Genomic DNA, 7,391 nt, shown 5'->3' with positions numbered 1-7,391 from the left:
TACTCGGGAGGCTGAGGCAGAAGAATCGCTTGAGCCCGGGAGGCCGAGGTTGCGATGAGCTAAGATCAGACCACTGCACCCCAGCCTGGGCAACAGAGCGAGACTGCGTTTCAAGGAAAAAAAAAAAAGAATAGCACACATATAGAAAAGTGCACAAAACCTAAATGTAAAACCGAATGATTTATCAAAAAGTGAGCACCTGGATTAGCATCACCCATGCCATGGTACTGAACAGTCAAGCAGAAGGCCCCTGCAGGGTAACTGCTGTTCCAACTGCTTTTGTGATAATCACTTCCTTGCTTTTGGAGTTGTACCACCTGAGAATGTGTCCTAAACACTAAAGTTTTGCCTGTTCCTTGAACTTTATATAAATTGAATTATACAGTATTATTTTGTGTCTGGCTTCTTTTGCACAAGAGTACACTTGGAAAACTCATTTATGTTGTTTCACATAGCTATGGTGAGTTCATTTTCATTGCTGTTTTTTGTTTTCCACTGTATATCTACTCTATTGTTAAGGGATCTAAGTGAAATCTCCCACCTGCCATACCTCTCAATTTCTTTTTAAAAAATTATTTTTATTTTTATTTATTTTTTTAGATGGAGTCTCGCTCTGTCGCACAGGCTGGAGTGCAGTAGCACGATCTTGGCTTGCTGCAACCTCTGCCTCCCGGGTTCAAGTGATTCTTCTGCCTCAGTCTCTCAAGTAGCTGGGATTATGGGCACGCGCTACGACGCCTGGCTAATTTTTGTATTTTTAGTAGAGACAGGGTTTCTCCATGTTGGCCAGGCTGGTCTCGAACTCCTGACCTCAAGTGATTTGCCCACCTCGGCTTTCCAAAGTGCTGGGATTACAGGCATGAGCCACCGTGCCTGGCTTTATTTATTTATTTATTGAGTCTGACTCTGTTACACAGGCTGCAGTGCAGTGGCACAATATCAGCTCACTGCAGCCTCCGCCTCCCAAGTTCCAGTGATTCTCTTGCCTCAGCCTCCCAGGTAGCTGGGATTACTGGCAAGTGCCACCACGCCTGCCTAATTTTTGTATTTTTAATAGAGACAGAGTTTCACCACTTTGGCCAGGCTGATCTTGAACTCCTGACCTCAGGTGATCCACCTGCCTCGGCCTCCCAAAGTGCTAAGATCATAGGCGTGAGCCACCATGCCCAGCCTCTCTTTTTTTTTTTTTTTTTTTTTTTAAGATAGAGATGGGGTAACTATGTTGCCCAGACTGTCTTTAACTTCTGGGCTCAAGCAGTTCTCCCACCTCGGCTACCTAAAGTGCTAGGATTACAGGCGTGAGCCACTGTGCTTGGCCATACCTGTTAATTTCCAAACTGGCCTTCTGAGTTCTAGTTCATAATCCACCAAGGGGCCACACGGATCTGGCTATTTGGCAAGTCTCATCAAGTCACTCTGGGCTTAAAACTCTTTAATGTCTCCCCATTGACTACAGGACAAAATCCCAAACCCTTAATTTGGCTTACAAAACCAGAATTATAATGAGCTACCATGGCAGAATATTTACTATGCACAGCGTCAGGCACTTTACACACATTCATTTTATTCATGATCTGAACCTTCAAACCATCTCTTCTTGATCCAGTGCCAGCTACCATGAACTACTTCATAATTTCCCTAAATGTGCCGGGTTCTCTCATGACCCTGATCCTTTGTGTTTTTGGTTTTTTGTTTCTTTATTTCGTTTGTTTTTGAGCCCAAGCTCCCTTTGTACCCAGGCTCACTGCAGCCTTGACCTCCTAGGCTCAAGTGATCCTCTTACCTCAGTCCCCTAAGTAGCTGGGACTACAGGAGCACACCACCACACCTGGCTCATTAAAAAAAATTTGTTTTGCCGGGCGCGGTGGCTCAAGCCTGTAATCCCAGCACTTTGGGAGGCTGAGACGGGCGGATCACGAGGAGATCGAGACCATCCTGGCTAACATGGTGAAACCCCGTCTCTACTAAAAATACAAAAAACTAGCCGGGCGAGGTGGCGGGCGCCTGTAGTCCCAGCTACTCCAGAGGCTGAGGCAGGAGAATGGCGTAAACCCGGGAGGCGGAGCTTGCAGTGAGCTGAAATCCGGCCACTGCACTCCAGCCCGGGCGACAGAGCAAGACTCCGTCTCAAAAAAAAAAAAAAAAAAAATTTGTTTTGTAGAGACAAGATCTTACTGTGTTGCTCAGGCTGATCTCAACTCCTGGCCTCAAGGAATATTCCTGCTTCAGCCTCCCAAAGTGTTGGGATTTCAGGCATGAGCCACTGTGCCCAGCTCCTGAGTCTGTATATGCTGTTTGCCATTACTCTTCTCCCCCTCTTGGCCTAATTCAGCCTTCGAGTCTTAGCCTAGATGTTGCCTCCACCAGGTAGCCTTCCCTGAACTTCATTCTACCCAGGCTAGGACAGGTTCCCTCTCCTGTACTCCCACGATGGCCTAAGCTCATCATGTTTGTCAATTTTCTTCATCCACTAGGCTGTGGGCTGCTTAAGGGTGGGGGCTGGGGCTTGTTCACCCTTGTAACCCCATGCCCAATACTGTGCCTGACCCTCTGTAAATATTTGATGACCATGAACAGACCACACTGGGTTGAAGTCTAGGTGGCTTTTTCAGGTAGCCTGTTTTTTATTTATTTGTTTATTTATTTTTTGAGAAAGGATCTCACTCTGTCGCACAGGCTGGAATGCAGTGGTGTGATCTTGGCTCACTGTAGCCTCTGCCTCCCGGGTTCAAGCGATTCTCCTGCCTCAGCCTCCAGAGTAGCTGTGACTACAGGCACACATCACCAGGCCCAGCTAATTTTTGTACTTTTAGTAGAGACAGGGGTTTCACCATGTTGACCAGGCTGGCCTCAAACTCCTGACCTCAAGCAATCTGCATGCCTCGGCCTCTCAAAGTGGTGAGATTACAGGCGTGAGGCACTGTGCCTGGCCAGGTATCCCCGTTTCTATTCCAGGCTCTGGTTTCTGTGGTAGGAACACCAAGGCAACAGTACCCTATGGGATGCCGAGAAAAGCATGAGCTGCCTGTTGTGGCTGAGTCTCTGTCAATAGCCTGGAGTCTTTTATTCCCGATATAAAGATGAGCAGTTGAGCAAAGATCCTGAGGCTTTCCATTTCTCCAGCTCCTTTTTTGAACTGAGAAGCATGGGTAGACAATAGGTCTGGGCTGAGAGAGGTGGTTGGGATAAGCTGGGCTCCTCTACCTGGCACCAGGGCTGGCTGCATAGATTTAGAAAGGCCCATGCTTACTGGGTGTGGTGGCTCATGCCTGTAATCCCAGCACTTTGGGATGCCAAGGTGGAAGGATTGCTTGTGGCCAAGAGTTCAAGACCAGCATGGGCAATATAGAGCCCCATCTCTACCAAAAAAAAAAAAATTAGCTGGGCATACTGGTGCTCCTGCAGTCCTAGCTACTTGGGAGACTGAGGCAGGGGGTGACTGCTTGAGTCCAGGAGTTCAAGGCTATAGTGAGCCATAATTGCACCACTGTACTCTAGACCCTGTCTCAAAAAATAAAAACAAGATGAAAATAAAAATAAAAAAGAAAGGTTTGTGTTTGGTTTAATGTTCAACTGTCACCGTTAAAAATCTTAATAATTTTTGAACAAAAGTCCCACATTTTCATTTTTCCCTGAGCTCTGAATATTGTTTTTTGAGACAATGTCTTGTTCTGTCGCCGAGGCTGGAGTGCAGTGGTGCAGTCTCCGCTCACTGCAACCTCCCCCTCCCAGGTTCAAGCAATCTCTTGCCTCAGCCTTCCCAATAGAGGGGACTACAGGCATGCGCCACTGGGTCCAGGTAATTTTTGTATTTTTAGTAGAGACGGAGTTTCACCGTGTTGGCAAGGCTGGTCTCACACTCCCAATCTCAGGTGATCCACCCACCTTGGCCCCCCAAAGTGCTGGGATTACAGGCATGAGCCACCGCATCTGGCCCTAGCCCTGAAAATTATGTCACCACTCCTGGCTGGTCACTAGCTGCCAGGGTCTCTGAGGACCCCTGCCTCAACTCAGGACCAAGCCCAGCCTCCACTCTAAAGCAGAAACATAAACAACCAGCTCAGGATGCCACATCGCTTAACCCCCTTGTTCTCTGCCGCTACAGCAAGCAGCTGCTGAGAGGGAGCCACACATTTCATCCCCTGAGGTCCTGGCAGTTGGGGAAGGGAGACTCTAGCCGGATCCCACTCCGGGTTGCCTCCGCCTGGGCTGGGCTTGAGCTGCCCATAGACCCTACACTGCGGTTTAAATTATGCGAAGGGAGTTTCTAAGGCAAGTGGGCCGGGCCCCCGGAGAGCTGCGGAAAGGAGGCTTCCACCCCAAACTGTGGTTCCCACAGGGAGTGGCTCTTGGGCCATTCTGGGACCAGATGAGAGAAGCCATTTAGGCCAAGAATAGATGAGAGCAATGGGGGCGTCTCCATTGGTCTTCCTGGCCTTGGAAGCGTCTGATGTGGTGTACTCTTCTCTCCATTTCTTCCCTTGGCCTGTCCTAGACTCTTGAGAATAAGCGATAAGACGGACAGACGGTTTGTCTCAGGGAGCCCGCAGAGCAGTGTGGGAGGCAGACGTATACATGAACCCTCTGCTACTGGGAGATAAGGGCTCTGGAGGGATGGCAGGGGCAGCGGGTGGTGTGCACACAAAGGAGAAAGCTTCAGAGGAGATGACAATGAATAGACTCTTGTTGGAAGAATAGATTTTCCAGGTAGGCGAGGAAAAGGGGAAGGCGCAGCCTGTGCCAAGGCCTGGAGGTATAGAAAGGGAGGGTGTGTTTGGAGAGTCAGTCAACCTGAGCACAGCCAGGGAGCAAGGGAGGTGCAGGTCTTACCAAGACCTTGGAGTCCAAATTCAGCCCTTGCTCTGGATTAGTGCTTAGCATCCCTGGTGGCGTTTGGTTATATCAAGATAGGGGTGGGGCCACCTGTGGTGGTCCTCTCCACTCTCCCACCCATTCCCTGTGATGGGCTTTTTTTTTTTTTTTTTTTTCCAGACAGTCTTGCTCTGTCGCCAGGCTGGAGTTCAGTGGCGCAATCTCGGCTCACTACAACCTCCAACTCCCTAGTTCAAGCTATTCTCCTACCTCAGCCTCCTGAGTAGCTGGAATTACAGGCACACGCCACCACGCCCAGCTAATTTTTGTATTTTTAGTAGACGGGGTTTCACCATGTTGGCGAGCATGGCCTCAATGTCCTGACCTTGTGATCCGCCTGCCTCGGCCTCCTAAAGGGCTGGGATTACAGGCGTGAGCCACCGCGCCCGGCCATGGTGCTCATTCTTGCACTTCAGTCAGAGTGGCCAAGAGCCAGGATGTTTACTCTCATATGAGATGAGTCTGCAGAATTCCAGACTTCTTCAAAAAAGAAACAAGACCGACAGCTGGTAGCTTCCTGAAAGTCTGAGATCACAGAAAACTGACCTAGAAAGGAGAGAAAGGAGGACACCCCACCTAGCCTGGGTCCCAGCTGGGTTCCCAGGACACATGTAACCCAGAGATCTCAACCTGAGCTAGGAAAATGTTTTTAACAGCTTTATTAGGGTATAATTTACAGACTACAAGACTCACCTGTTTTAAGTATACAATTCTATCACACCTGTGATCCCAGCACTTTGGGAGGTAGAGGCAGACGGATCACCTGAGGTCAGGAGTTCAAGACCAGCCTGACCAACATGGTGAAACGCCACCTCTACTAAAAATACAAAATTAGCCGGGCGTGGTGGCGTATGCCTGTAATCCCAGCTACTTGGGAGGCTGAGGCAGGAGAATCCCCTGAACCTGGGAGGCAGAGGTTGAAGTGAGCTGAGGTTGCGCGTTGCACTCCAGCCTGGGCAACATTGGTGAAATTCCATCTAAAAATATATATATATACAAAAATTAGCTGGGCATGGTGGTGGGCACCCGTAATCCCAGATACTCAGGAGGCTGAGGCAGGAGAATCGTTGAACCAGGGATGTGGAGGTTGCAGTGAGCTAAGATCATGCCACTGCACTCCAACCTGGGAGAGACTCCGTCTCAAAAATAAGTACATATACAATTCTGGCTGGGGCACAGTGGCTCACACCTATAATCTCAGCACTTTGGAAGGCTGAGGCAGAAGGACTGCTCGAGCCCAGGAGCTAGAGACCAACCTGGACAAGACCTTGTCTCTACTTAATAATAATAAGTAAATAAATAAATAGGCTGGGTGCAGTAGCTCATGCCTGTAATCCCAGCACTTTGGGAGGCTGAGGCGGGTGGATCACTTGAGGTCAGGAGTTTGAGACCAGTCTGGTGGTGAAACCCTATCTCTACTAAAAATACAAAAATTAGCCAGGTGTGGTGGCACATGCCTGTAATCCCAGCTACTGGGGAGGCTGAGACAGGAGAATCGCTTGAACTCAGGAGGAGGAGGTTGCAGTGAGCCAAGATTGCGCCACTGCATTCTTCTGGGGGAAGAAGCGAGACTCTGTCTCAAAAATGAATAAATAAATACACAATTCAATTTTTTTTCTTTTGTAAATGTATAGAGTTATACAGTTGTCACCACAGTTCCGTTTTAGAACATTTCCATTACCCTAAAATATTTCTTGGGCTTGTTTGCAGTCAATTCCTGTTCCCACCGTCAGCCCCCAGTAACCACTGGCCTGCTTTCTATCTCTATAGAGTTGCCTTTTCTGGACATTTCATATAAAGAGAATCACACAGATGTAGTCTTTTACAGCTTGCATCTTTCACTTTGCATTGTGTTTTTGAGCTTCATCCATTTTGAAGCATATATCAGTAGTTGATTCTTTTTTTATTGCTGAATAATGTTGCATTATACAGATATACCACATTTTGTTTGTTTATCAATTGATAGTTGAATTGCTTCCACCTTTTGGCTGTTATGAATAACACTACTATCAACATTCAGGTACAAATGCATTCATTTTCCTTTTCTCTGGGTAGACTCTTAGGAGTGAAATTGCTGTATGGTAAATTTGTGTTCAACTTTTTTGTTGTTGTTTTTGAGATGGAGTCCTGCTCTGTCACCCAGGCTGGAGCGCAGCAGCGCTATCTTGGCTCACTGCAACCTCTGCGTCCTGAGTTCAAGCAATTCTCCTGCCTCAGCCTCCTGAGTAGCTGGGATTACAGGCGCCTCCCACCACACCTGGCTAATGTTTTTATTTTTAGTAGAGTTGGGGTTTCACCATGTTGGTCAGGCTAGTCTGGAACTCCTCCTGACGTCAGGTGATTCGCTCACCATGGCCTCCCAAAGTGTTGGGAGTATAGCACTGTGCTGGGCTGTGTTCAACTTTTAAAGAAACTGCCAAACTATTTTCCAAAGCAGCTGTACCATTTTACCTTTCTGCCAACAATGTGTGAGGGTGCCAGTTTCTCTGTGACACTTGTTAGTGTTAGTCCTTTTTTAT

The sequence above is a fragment of the Trachypithecus francoisi genome, unplaced genomic scaffold (assembly GCF_009764315.1).
Source record: "Trachypithecus francoisi isolate TF-2019V2 unplaced genomic scaffold, Tfra_2.0 Lachesis_group21, whole genome shotgun sequence".
In the NCBI taxonomy this organism is placed as follows: domain Eukaryota; kingdom Metazoa; phylum Chordata; class Mammalia; order Primates; family Cercopithecidae; genus Trachypithecus; species Trachypithecus francoisi.
Note: the sequence above shows the minus strand (reverse complement) of the source record.